The sequence below is a fragment of the Nansenia antarctica genome, assembly GCF_963989245.1.
Source record: "Nansenia antarctica genome assembly, chromosome: 14".
NCBI lineage: Eukaryota > Metazoa > Chordata > Actinopteri > Argentiniformes > Microstomatidae > Nansenia > Nansenia antarctica.
The window spans coordinates 7,452,571-7,465,732 of NC_137684.1; the positions used below are offsets into that span (position 1 = coordinate 7,452,571).

Consider the following 13,162-nt stretch of genomic DNA (forward strand, 5'->3'; position numbering starts at 1 on the left):
GACCAAAACATGTGTGTTAGCGTTGCCGGAGCGTTATGACATCTGCTACAATTCTCATCTACGTTAGGATAGATTCTGGCTAGCCTAGATTTGGAAAGGTGAATTCGATGCAGGACCTTAAATTGCACACTGTATATTCCAAGATGGCGGCGCGCACGGACGCGAGGCTGGGGGAGCTCTCAAAATCGGTGCTTTTAAGTGTCTCTAAGTACATTTGTATGTACATTTTTATTTTAATCCTCATAGGGAACGGCTGTGTAAATAGTACCTACAGCAGACTAGACTTACTAGAAGTTGGTGCGCAAAACGAGAAGACTGTAACAACGGAATTCTTGAAACAACAAAAGATTCCATTCGAGATCGCTCGGTCGCCGGGAGAACAATGGTACGCGGTCCCAGCCCTCAGGCGCAAACGTCGGCGTCGATACCGTAAGCAACGCCGAGGACGAAGGGGAGGCCTGCTAGCTAGGCTAAAGAGGAGCCCGGATAAGCCTGCTTTGCCGAGTATATTCCTATCCAACGTCAGGTCTCTGGCTAACAAGATGGACGAACTGAGACTGCAGGTAGCCACAAACTACACCGTGGGGGACAGCTGTGTGATTATTCTCACAGAGACCTGGCTCAATGACACCATCTTGGACTCGGCTGTCGGGCTGGAAGGAAGGACTTTACACCGTGCGGACAGGACGCTGCTTAGTGACGCGGAGGCGGCCTCATTATATCTACGAAGGACAGCTGGTGCTTAAACACAAAAACTGTAAGTAGCCACTGCTCCCCAGACCTGGAATACTTGACTGTTAAATGCCGACCCACATACCTCCCGAGGGAATTCAACGCAGTGTACATTACATGTGTTTACATACCGCCTAGCGCGGTTGGTAGCTTAGCATTGGCGCGGCTACATGACGTCATCAGTAGTGGACTGAGCGCGGATCCTCAAGCCGTACACATCATCGCGGGAGATTTCAATCATGCTGACCTGAAGGTAGTACTACCGAAGTTCTATCAGCATGTTAAATGTGCAACAAGAGGAGAAAAAACACTGGATAAGGTATACACCAACATCAAGCTTGCTTACAGGGCTAGACCGCTAGCTCATCTAGGCATGTCTGACCATGTGTCAATCCTCCTGATCCCAGCCTACACTCCCATGAGGAAAAGTGCTCCCATCACCACTAAGACTGTCAGAACCTGGCCAGCAGGGTCCGCTCCACTGCAGATCTGCCTGAATGACACCTCATGGCAGGAATATGAGCATGAGGACCTGGAACAGTTCACGTCGTCGGTTCTGAACCACATAGTGAACTGCACCAACTCAGCCACCGTAGACAAACGGGTCCGGGTCTACCCCAACACGAAGCCATGGATGACTGGGAAGGTCCAAAAACTGCTCAAGGAGAGGGACAACGCCTTCTCAGGGAAGGGCACACTGCTGTACAGCACCACCAGGTCTAACCTAAAGCGCGGCATCCGGGAGGCCAAGGCAGACCACAGAGAGAAGATTGAGGAATGCTTCCTGAGCAACGACTCCAGGCGGGTGTGGCAGGGGGTTCAGCACATGACAAACTTCAGAGCCAACAGGCTCACAGCCGCGGAGGACGACCCCCTGCTGGCGGAAAAGCTGAACTCCTTCTACGCCCGGTTCGACGAGGGGCGAACGGAGGTAACCACAACACAAACACCACTCTCTCCAGCTCTCAGCAGCCTCACCCTCACAGAGCATGAAGTGAGACATGTGCTGAAGGCGGTGGACCCCAGGAAAGCCTCAGGGCCGGATGGCGTCCTGGGACGGGTGCTGAGGGACTGCGCCGACCAGCTGGCCGGGGTTTTCACCAACATCTTCAACCAGTCCCTGTCCCAGGCCACCATCCCACCCTGCCTGAAAACCTCAACTATCATCCCAGTCCCGAAAAAAAGCACTGTGAGCTGCCTAAACGACTACCGCCCGGTGGCACTCACACCAATCATCATGAAGTGCTTCGAGAAACTAGTCCGGGCCCACATAGTCACACGCCTCCCGCCCAACCTGGATCCATACCAGTTCGCCTACAGAGCCCACAGGTCCACAGAGGACGCCATCGTGACGACTCTCCACTCCACTCTATCCCACCTGGAGAGGGGAAACAGCTACGCGAGACTGCTCTTTGTGGACTTCAGCTCTGCCTTCAACACCATCCTTCCAGACAGGCTAGTGACCAAACTACTAGACCTGGGACTATCACACTCTATATGTGCATGGATCAAGGACTTCCTGTCTGACCGCCCCCAGAGGGTGCGGGTGGGCTCCCACACCTCCACAGCCCTCAGACTCAGCACTGGGTCCCCCCAGGGCTGCGTGCTAAACCCCATCCTCTACAACCTCTACACCTACGACTTCACCCCCGTCCACCCCAGCAACTCCATCGTAAAGTTTGCAGACGACACCACCGTGGTGGGATGCATCTCGGGGGGGGACGAGGCGGCGTACAGGGATGAGGTAGAGCAACTGAGCAAGCTGTGCAAGGTTAACAACCTGCTGCTGAACAAGTCAAAGACCCAGGAAATCATCGTAGACTTCAGGAGGAAAAGGTCCGAGATCCAGCCCCTGCTCATCGACGGAGAGAGCGTGGAGAGAGTCTCAACCCTCTGATTCCTGGGGATGCACATGCGGGATGACCTGACCTGGAAGGACAACACAAAAGCCACCATCAAGAAGGCACAACAGCGGCTATACACCCTGAGAGTCCTCAGGAAGGAACACAGCAAGCAGGAGATACTGGTGACCTTCTACCGCGGCGCAGTGGAGAGCATCCTCACCTACGGCATCTGCAACTGGTTCTCCAGCTGCACAACAGCGGAGAGAAATGCGCTACAGAGAGTCGTGAGAACAGCACAGAAGATCACCGGCGCCCCCCTCCCCTCTCTGGAAGAGCTGTACAACACACGCTGTCTCAGGAAGGCCTCCAAGATCTCCAGGGACCCGACCCACCCTGGGTACGAACACTTTACCAGGCTGCCCTCGAAAAGGCGGTTCAGGACCTTGGGCGCAAGGACAAACAGACTGAAGAACAGCTTCTACCACAGGGCCGTCCAGGCCCTGAACACAGCAAAGACCTAGGTTCTGGGCCCTGGACAGTCTGGACGGATTGATGGCAGCTGCTGGACTGAAAAAATCAGGTGTAGTGCTGAGGCACAAACATGTACATTTCAAGCCTGCAAACTGCGACACTTTAAATAAATGTGAAATAACACTACTGTGCAATATGACAACCCTAGTCGTCTATCTGTACAGTATAGTATAGTGGATAGTGTACATAGCCTTTATTTATGTAAACCAGCTCCTTCCCTTCTTGTGATTTTTTTTAAAAGTTTTTTTCTTTTTTTTTCTTTCCTAACACCAGGGGAGCCACCCCTCCTTAATTTCGTTGTTTGGTACCTGTACTGTAGCAATGACAATAAAGTCCATTCATTCATTCATTCATTCATTCATAACAGGGGCATTTAAATTTGTTAAGAAATGTTGCATATTGTTGCATATGTTGCATCATTGGGTGCCTCAGAAGTGATTGATTTCGAGGGGGTCAGTTGTAAGCTCCCCATTTTCTCTTTTAATTTGTGGAATCTGTTGGTCAGAGGATTTACATTTTAATTGATGCGCTAACATTCTACCAGCCTTTTCCCCATGCTCATAAACAAAGCCTCGTGATTTCAGCAACATACGTTCTGTCTTATCGGATGTTAATAACTCATATTTGGCTTTGAGATTCAGCTTATTTTTGTAAAGCTCCGGGGTGGGAGAGTCAGAGTATTGATGATCTATGTCAATCATTGAGTTGAGAAGTTGCTCCTGTTCTTGCCTCCTAGCTTTGTTCAACCTAGATGTGTATGCAATAATGTCCCCCCTTATTACTACTTTAAGGGTCTGCCAGAGCAGGGAGGGAGAAACAGTGTCGTCCCTATTGGTTTCCAAGAAATTGTCTATGGCAGTTGAAATCATTTGGCAGAATTCTTTATCTGTTAGTAGTGTGGTATCAAGTCTCCATGGAGCGCGGTCAGAGTAGTTAAGTGGGAAGGACAGATCCAATAGTACTGGGCAGTGGCGTGTCCAGACCTTTTTCACTGGGGTGGCCCAGGTGGGGCACCTTGTTATGCATGGGTGGCACAATTTTGAGAATTTAACACTTAATTCCCTGCATTCTGGTGAATTTGTACACACCATTTTGTGCTTTTTATTACCATTTCTGTCTCCACTCCCCATTGTATACTTTAATTGGGCTACTAAGGTCATGTTCTTACATGAAAATCTGAATCATGACCCAGAACAAGCGGATGAGTTTGCGTTCTCACAGCCCTTTATGTAAACAAAGTAACATAGGCAATTGAAGCAACAGACGTGGTAGTTGATTGGTCAGGAAAATAGAAAACTGCCCGTTCGTCCCGCTCTTATCCAGATCAACACGCATGCGCTGTTGTTTTCCTATGGACAGCCTCGATGCGTCGTTTCTAATCGGAGCGAAACCACCCTTTTCAAGCGTCGGAGCATGTGTTGGTTGTTTGCTCCGGGAGTGACTTCGAATGTGCGTTCTCACAGCTCCAAACAACGCAGAGCAAAGCGAATTTTATCCTAAACTCTGATTCCAAGTGAAGCAAAATGTTTTAACCACTAGCACAACACCGTAGCCTATATGTAGCTATGCAAAAGTCTAACATTATTAATGGTACTCACATTTCTTCAGGAGCGCCAAGACCAGCACACCTCACCGCTGATCAAATGTGTTCTGTTCGAAAAGTTCGTCTCGTGGCGCGAAGTGGCATCTGCTCTGAGTGACTAGGCAGATAGCCAATCAATCAGGGTGGCACCTAGGGTGGCCAATCAGATTTCAGGGGTGGCACGAGCCCCTGGACACGCCCCTGGTACTGGGGCATGGTCAGATTCAATTATGGTTGAATATTCTACGTTTTTGACAAAGGGAAGTAATGTTCTGTCTATAAAGAAGTAATCAATTCTGCTATACGAATGGTGGACGTGTGAAAAAAAGAGAATTTTTTATCGTGAGGGAATTGGAAGCGCCATGCGACACATCCAATTTGGTCCATGAACGCTGACAACATTTTAGCCATCTTGGAGGGTTTCTTTGATTTTGGGTTGGAACGGTCTAAGGAAGGATTAATCATGCAGTTTAGATCGCCACCAAAAATAAGGCAGCGTGAGTTTAGGTCAGGTATAGATGAAATGACCTTTTCCATGAATTTCTCGTCGTCCCAATTGGGTGCATACACATTGACCAAAACTACAGGTTTATGGTAGAGGGACCCTGAGACAATGATAAAACGGCCGTGTGGGTCAGATATACATAATATCAGTGGCGTTGAATAGTGTTTTCTTGTGGATTATGATTGCTGTGCCACGTGATCTGGAATTAAAGTCTGAATGAAAGATTTGGCCAACCCCTGATTTTTTAAGTCTACTATGATCTCTAACCATCAAATGTGTTTCTTGTAAGAAAGCAATTTCCCACTTTAAAAGTTTAAGATGTGCAAATATTCAGGTCCATTCAAACCTTTAACATTCCATGAAATAAATATTGTATTCGCCCCCCCTGCAGTCTGACTACTATTCTGTGTCCTGTTTATAATCTATGAAATTTGTTGGTAATACTTATAAAGAAATATATGTTCTGCCATATCACAGCCCAGCACTTACTGGAAAAAACACGTATAGCAAGTAAAAAGGTACCTCCACTTATAAAGTATAGTAAAATGTTGAAAACAAACAATTACAACTGCAAAAATGACCAGGGATGCACACACCCAATACCCTATTAACCCAAACAAAATCCCAGATTACCCTAGATAACAATACAACATAGAAAAAAATAACATAAACATTGCCTATGTTTGCCTCCCCAATTGAGGCAAACTGCAGGCTCACCAAATCTTCGTTAGTCTTCCGCGAGTGTAGGCCTATTCCCATTAACCCTATTTTCACTCGAGGAACTCCCGATCAATTTGTATAGGTAGTAACATCACTACAAAAACATATAGTAAAGATGTCGAAAGAGGGAAAACGAATAAAATAATAGAAACAGATCTGTATATATAGGCAATATTAAACATAGCAATAATATAATTACTACAATACAATGTAGCCTACCATATACTATACAACCATAATACCACTACATAAAATAAATTACCCAGCACATTAACAAATGTAAATTTACAGGTTGGGATAATACATTAGTTGTTTCGTTAGTGTCAGTCCAAAAGCGAACATTAACATGGGCTATTACACTGCTGATGTGTACAGCTAAAATGACTCGAAACAACGATAAACTTGTTTAAACCAAACGAATCCCAACGTGTATATTGCAGAAAAAAAGGCAGGGAGAAGAATAATGTACCTGGAAGCGGGTTCCCATTTCAGACAGTAATAGCGAGACTGTGTGAAGTCCCGCACGCCAAACTCGCCTGCATGGGTCTTTTCACTCAATATGAATGCCTCCAGACAGAGTCATCTTGTCACTCCTTTGCTACCCGACGTTTGTAAAACTCCTGGGCATCTTCAGGTGAGTCGAATGTGAAAGTTTGTGACTCGAAGGTTACCACCAGACGTGCGGGGTGCATCAGACGGAACCGTACTCCCTTCTGGTAGAGTGCCTGTTTCATGCCGTTGTAGGCGGCGCGTTTCCTCGCCAGTGCGGAGCTTAAGTCGGGGTAAAACCTCAGAGGGGACCCCGGAACTGCACCTCATGGTTCCTGGACCACCGCAGGGCTGCCTCTTTTTGCTGAAAGCGAAGAAAGCGCACGATGAACGGTCTCGCTGGTTTCCCGTCCCGTTTTGGGGCAAGTGATCGGTGGGCTCTCTCCAGCTCAGGCGGCTCGGTGAACACATGCAGTCTACCAGGAGCTCAGAGATGAACGTAACCGGGTCCTTGCCGTTCTCGCTGCCCTCCGGGATGTTCACTATCCTCAAGTTGGATCTGCGTGACCTGTTTTCGATGTCGTCTACATGGTCCAGCAAGACTTGATTCTGGGTCTGGAGAGTTTTGATTGTAGCTTCAGCCGTGGTCAGTCGTTCAAAGTTCTCTCCGGCAATAGTCTCTGTAGCTATGAGGCGGGCTTGGAATGAGCCGACCGTGTCCCGGAGGGCATCCACAGCAGTTTCAAGAGGCTTTAAGGATACTTGGATCAGCTGAGAGACATCTTCCTTCAGTCCGGCTCTCTGCTTCGCCAGCTCGGCCACCAGCTGCGTCATGGAGATGTTTTCAGCAGCAGGTAGGCTACCTTTAGCAACGTTGCTATCCTCCGAGGCTGCAGCCATGGCTGACAGTTTGCTTGCTATGCTAAAGTTAGCTCGTGTTGCCGCGGGGGTCTGTGCGCTGGGTTTCTTATTAGAGTTTGAGTTGCTCATTTTGACATCAAAAAGTGCCTAGGATACTCATAATGAGCTGTGACAATTTTGTAGAGGTTTGATGTTGTTTTAGTAGCGCAATTTGCAATGTAATCGGGAGACCTGTTTTCGACGTCTTTGCTCTTACATCGCCAACCGGAAACCCCAAATTCCAAATCTGCCAGTCTGTAGCGTCGTTGTACCCAATGTCTGCTGCTTGACCTTGTTCTTACCAACCGCCGTCTTTGAAATGTTAAGGATGGAAGCAACCTGACGCTCACTGTATCCCCCTGCCAGGAAATCCAGAATTGAACCCTTCTTTTCCTCACTCAAAACCTTTCTTTCCAACTATTTTGGCATGGTCAATAGTTCTTTTTTGGATTCCAATTACTTCTGAGGTACTACTAGCACTGTTTTTGCCATCCAGTTGGTCCTATTGCAAGAGGAGAGTGATGACCACAGCAGTTGGTTTTTATACTTCTCCTTGTACCTAATCAGTAGCTCACTAAGGAGAATGAGGTGTGCCTGTGTTGGAATTCAACAGACCCTGGAATGGAGTGGTTGCCATACATGCTGATTTAAGAAAAAAGTAGTGTAGTGGTGTCTTAATTTTTTCCTGAGCTTTATTTGCATATCCTGTATATATTATACTTGTGATGTTTTTCCTCCCTCCCTGTCTCTCTCTCCGGTGCTCTTAAATCTGTAATATCCTCTATTTATGGAATATGTTAAGTAAAGCTTAGCTTTGGCCCAGCACACTAACACACTGATTAATTCCCCCAGTAAATCACACATTTAGCACCATCAGTGCCTGTGTGTCTGTGTGTGTGTGTGTGTGTGTGTGTGTGTGTGTGTGTGTGTGCCTGTGTGTGTGTGTGTGTGTGTATGTGTGTCTGTGTGTGTGTGTGTGTGTGGTATGAACTACTTTAGGCTTCTGTAGGCAATGACTGCTGTGCCTGTCTGTCTATCTGTGCCTGTCTGTGTGTGTGTGTGTGTGTGTTCGCGTGCGTGCACGTGTACGTGTGCGTGGGCGTGCTTGTGAGTGTGTGTGTTTGTGTGCAGTGTACGTGCATGTGTGCGTGTGTGTGTGCAGTGTGCGTGTGGGTGTATACCTAGTCTGTGGATGGAGCAGGTCTTTGATTCTGAAAGGTTAGTCTTTCTCTCTCTCTCTCTCTCTCTCTCTCTCACTCTCACTCTCCTCCTTCTCCCCCCCCCTCTCTGTAGTTGCTATTCTGGAACCAGAGCGTTTGCTCAGGGTGGTTTGTGTACCCTGTCAACTTTTCCTGTCAACAAAGCAATCACGGAAGGAGTGAAATAAAAACAACACTTTATTTGAACTCCTGCATCTACCAGATAGGTTGTTGTTGCTGTTGTTGTTGTTGTTGTTGTTGATTATGATTCATATGTGACAGCAGCTGGTGAAACCGGGAACAAGTCGGCAGCCGATCAAATGTTCAGACTTGTATTCTGAAAAATGTAAATAAGTGTAGACGTTGTTGAAAATCAATGACACACTGAGGAACAATGTGAAGTAGTGTTCTAGTTAACTAGCAGTGTTCTAGTTAACTAGCAGTGGGGATTACTCACCCAAACCATTTCGTTGCAGTATTTTGGCTTGACTAGCAAGTTTGTGTTTCAAAAGAAAAGTCAGAACATTTTGATTGGTTGCCGACATGCAGACCAATCAGACTGTGTCACATTGTGTCTGATGATGGTTTGCAGGTAGTTTATATGTGTTTGTGTGTGTGTGTGTGTACATGTGTGTGCATTTAGATAGGGCATCTAGTGTTAACACAATCTTCACGATTGGCACCTTCCCTATCGAGAGCGCCTAGCGACATCCACTCTAACCCTGACCCTGCTGTTGACTGGATCAACCGATCGATCGGTTTATTCATTTACTGATTGATGTGGATGTATTAGAGTGTCCACTGTCTGGCCTTAGAGGACATTAGCCTCAAAGTAACCAAGTGTGACCATCATATCTTCCAGATAGACCAAAGACCAAAGCAGGCAGTTGTGGATCTTGACAGGGGTGTGTGTGTGTGTGTGTGTGTGTGTGTGTGTGGAGGGGGGGGGCCCTGGGGGACAGAGCGGCTGGGTTGTAGCTTCTCGCCAGGGGCAGAGACGCCTGCACTTACTCCCTCCTTGATCATGAGGAGCTTTGATGGTGCACAGGGTTCACTTATAGAAAGGATGACATTTCGAGATATACTGAGGACATTCTCTCTCTCTCTCTCTCTCTCTCTCTCTCTCTCTCTTTGTCTGCCCCCCCCTCCCCCTCCTCCTCTCCCTCTCTCTCTCTCTGTTCATGGTGAGTGTACTAGGCTAGACACACCAGTCTAGCGCGACCTTACTTCCAGGGATATTTACCACCTACTGTCTCCGAAAGTTACCTCAACTTAGTACAACTTTTTGGCCCCTTTTTTCAGGGCCAACTTTTAAGCGAACTTTTTTCTCCTGCCCCAGACCTGACAAAGATCGAAAGATGGATAACCCTGTGCATTGTGGGAGCCTGGGGGAACAGAGGGAGGCGTGGGTTAAAAGGGAATCTGTTTCTGCTGGACTGATCTGGTCTTTTTCTTTCTTTTTGTATTCTGTTCTTCTTCCGTGACGGCAGATGGTGCAGACATGAAAGGATGGCAGCATTAGCTGAGCTGATATGAGCCCAATTATACTGGAAACAGAGAAGATGTGGAAACAAGATCCAAACAAAGACATAACAGGAAAACAAATCTCTGAAGTGTCTTTGTGGTGCTTATGTAAGAGGAATAGAGAGAAGATAATCACAAGATACATCTGCATCCTTCTTTTCTCTTTCTCTTTCTCTCTCTCTGTCTCTTTATCTCCCTCTCTCTCTATCTCTCTAAGATACATCTGCATAGCATCTATCCCTACTTCTCTCTCTCTCTCCCTCTCTCTCTCTTTCTCTCTCTTTCTCTCTCTTTCTCTCTCCCCCCCCCCCCCCCCCACACACACACACACACCACTGCCACTCCTGTGATGGAGGGGATGAGTCATCTGAGGATTCCTGTGTTATTCTTTCAGACACCACCGCTCGGGGGGGGGGGGGTTAGGGGGGTGACTGCACAGCAAAGAAGGGGCTGGATGTGGTGGCTGTCGAGGTCTGAGCCGTAAGAGTTTGAGCCGTACAAAGCCTTCGAGGTTTGGGGCCTGACTATTCCCTGAAAGGAAAGCTTGTTTGAACCCTCCCATAGAGAAAGCGTACCGACGATCTACAGAGGGAGGATTATTCGTGGTATGGTTACAACGTGACTCCTCTAGGTCCAGTGGTAGGGGAGGGCGTGTCCCTCTAGTGGCCGGGATGCAACATTGCAGCGTGGTGGTGTTAAGTTGCGCCAGGGCTAGAGGATGTGTTCTGGGTTCTACAGTGGCGGTGTACTGGGTTTGAGAGCGGGTTCTAGAGGGACCGGTTCATTCGCAGGGGGTCCAGGTACCACCGATCAGAGTAGGAGGAGGGTCCGGTCAACGACCTGATGGGTCAGGCTAAGGCTAACTGTTTGATAGGTCAGGCTAAGCTAAGGTATCCATTTTGGAAGATCAGTAGAATTCTGGCGGGTGGAGGGGGCAGGGTGGACGAATGCGAGGGCGGTGATGAATTTGGACATTGGAAGCTGGTGAACGATCTGGTGGAGTGTGTGTGTGTATGTGTGTGTGTGTGTGTGTGTGGGGGGGGGGGGGGTGTACTGACTCCAGGCATGGTGACTGGCATGGCTTTATCTATAGTAAATGTTTGTCTAGCAGGTACATATGATAAAGCATTTCTGCAAAGGCTTTATTTGAATTTGAATTCTCTCTCTCTCTCTCTCGCTCCCTCTCTCTCTCTCGCTCTCTCGCTCCCTCTCTCTCGCTCTCTCGCTCTCTCTCTCTCTCTCTCTGCTTATATTGTTCTGAGAATATAGAGCGCATTAACTTTATATAGCCGTGCATAAATCTGTGGTGGGTCTCTCTTCCTCTCTCTGCCTGTCTCTCTCTCTCTCTCTGTCTGTCTGTCTGTCTCTCTCTCTCTCTCTTAATTCAATTAAATTCAGGTCAATTCAATGAGCTTTATTGGCTCCATAAGACGTTGTCTCACGTTGCTGAAGCAAACATGTAATAACTTATTCAATAGCGGTGATGACAGAAGATAAATTATGATTCATCCTAAACATTAACACATTAATGGCAGGAGTATTACAAATAACCCAAATAACATAGGCTTATCTCTCTATCTACCTCTCTCTGTCTCCTTTCTCTCTCATCTGCATACAGACAGTATAGCTTAGTACATTAGCAGTGCCCACATCCATCTCTCCCCCCCCCACCTCTCCCCCCCCCCCCTCTCTCTCTCTACATTAAGACAGGACGATGGGTTAGCACAGTAGTGCCACCATCCCTCTCTCCTCTCCTCCTCGATCCCTCTCTCCTCTCCTACCCCCCCCCCCCCTCTCTCTGCATTAAGACAGGAGGATAGATTTGCGGTAGTGCACCCATCCCTCTCTCCTCTCCTCCTCCATCATCCCTCTCTCCTCTCCTCCGTGTTCCTCAGATGTCCCCATCCACTCCACTCAGCCGCTCCCTCAGCGTTTAGGGGACGTATTGGAAAACCATTACCTCTCATTATGGTTTATAGCTGCCTTTTCTCTCCGCACACAGCCTTTTAATCACCCCCCCTCCCTCCCTCTGCTTCTGCTGGCCCACAGAGACACACAGAGTGTGTGTGTGTGTGTGTGTGTGCGTGTGTGTGTGTAGATGTGTGTGTGTGTGTGTATTTGTGAGAGAGAGAGAGAGAGAGAGAGAGAGAGAGAGAGAGAGGCCTGGACAAGGAGGATGCTTTTTGAACTGAGTGTGTGTATGTGTTTTGTAAGCTTTTTACTGAATTCAGTAAATTATGAATTCATGAGTGAGAGTGTGTGTGTGTGTGTGTGTGTGTGTGTGTCCTCACTCAGATCCACTCAAGAGCGCCCTAACAGACCACCCCTTCCCAGCCTAAAGTGTACAGGACCGCATAAAGTGACCCTCTGTTGTTTTTTACGACGCGTCCGAAGCGCAGACTTTTATTGCAGCATCTCCAAGGCAACGCTAGGCACTGAACTGCCCTCCGACTGGCAGCCTACAGTATATAGTGCTGTGCCAGTACAAAAGCAGAGATTGCATTGGATTACACAGGCACACACACACACACACACACACACACAAACACAGAGATTGCAGTGAACTAGGGTATGGATTGCCTTTCATGTGAATTGCTCCTCCAGGCCTATTGAATGGAAGCCTGCCCAGAATCACTGTATACCTCTGGATGACACACTGATCACCAGGTACTGTTGTCAATTCTGTTTGTGTGGGCTGGGGATTGGCCTGGGTTACTGTGTGCGTGTGTGTGTGTGTGTGTGTGTGTGTGTGTGTTTTACCCTGCAGAAATGGAGATATGGGAATCGTGACAATTTCTCAATACCCTGTGGTGCCACACATACCCACACACACACACACACACAAACACACACGCACACACACACACACACACACACACACACACACACACACACACACAAACACACGCACGCACGCACACACACACACACACACACACACACACACACACACACACACACACACACACACACACACACCTATGAGTGGGTTTAAATCCTGGTCTCTCTCCCCTGGCCAAGCAAGCAGTCATCATCACACCTCAAGCTCCGTAATCCATCTGCACCGTGACAAGACCCATCAGCTCTGTTCTTCAGGAGATTAACCTCCCTCTCTCTCTCTCTCTCCCTCTTTCCC

At 47.9% G+C, this 13,162-nt stretch overlaps 1 protein-coding gene across 1 annotated transcript in view; it reads left to right on the plus strand.

The window, feature by feature from the left end:
• b4galnt4a (beta-1,4-N-acetyl-galactosaminyl transferase 4a) overlaps nucleotides 1-13,162 on the plus strand; it is a gene marked incomplete at both ends in the record, with an annotated part of 347,224 nt that overhangs the window by 90,824 nt on the left and 243,238 nt on the right. The gene's annotated exons all lie outside the window — the stretch shown is intronic.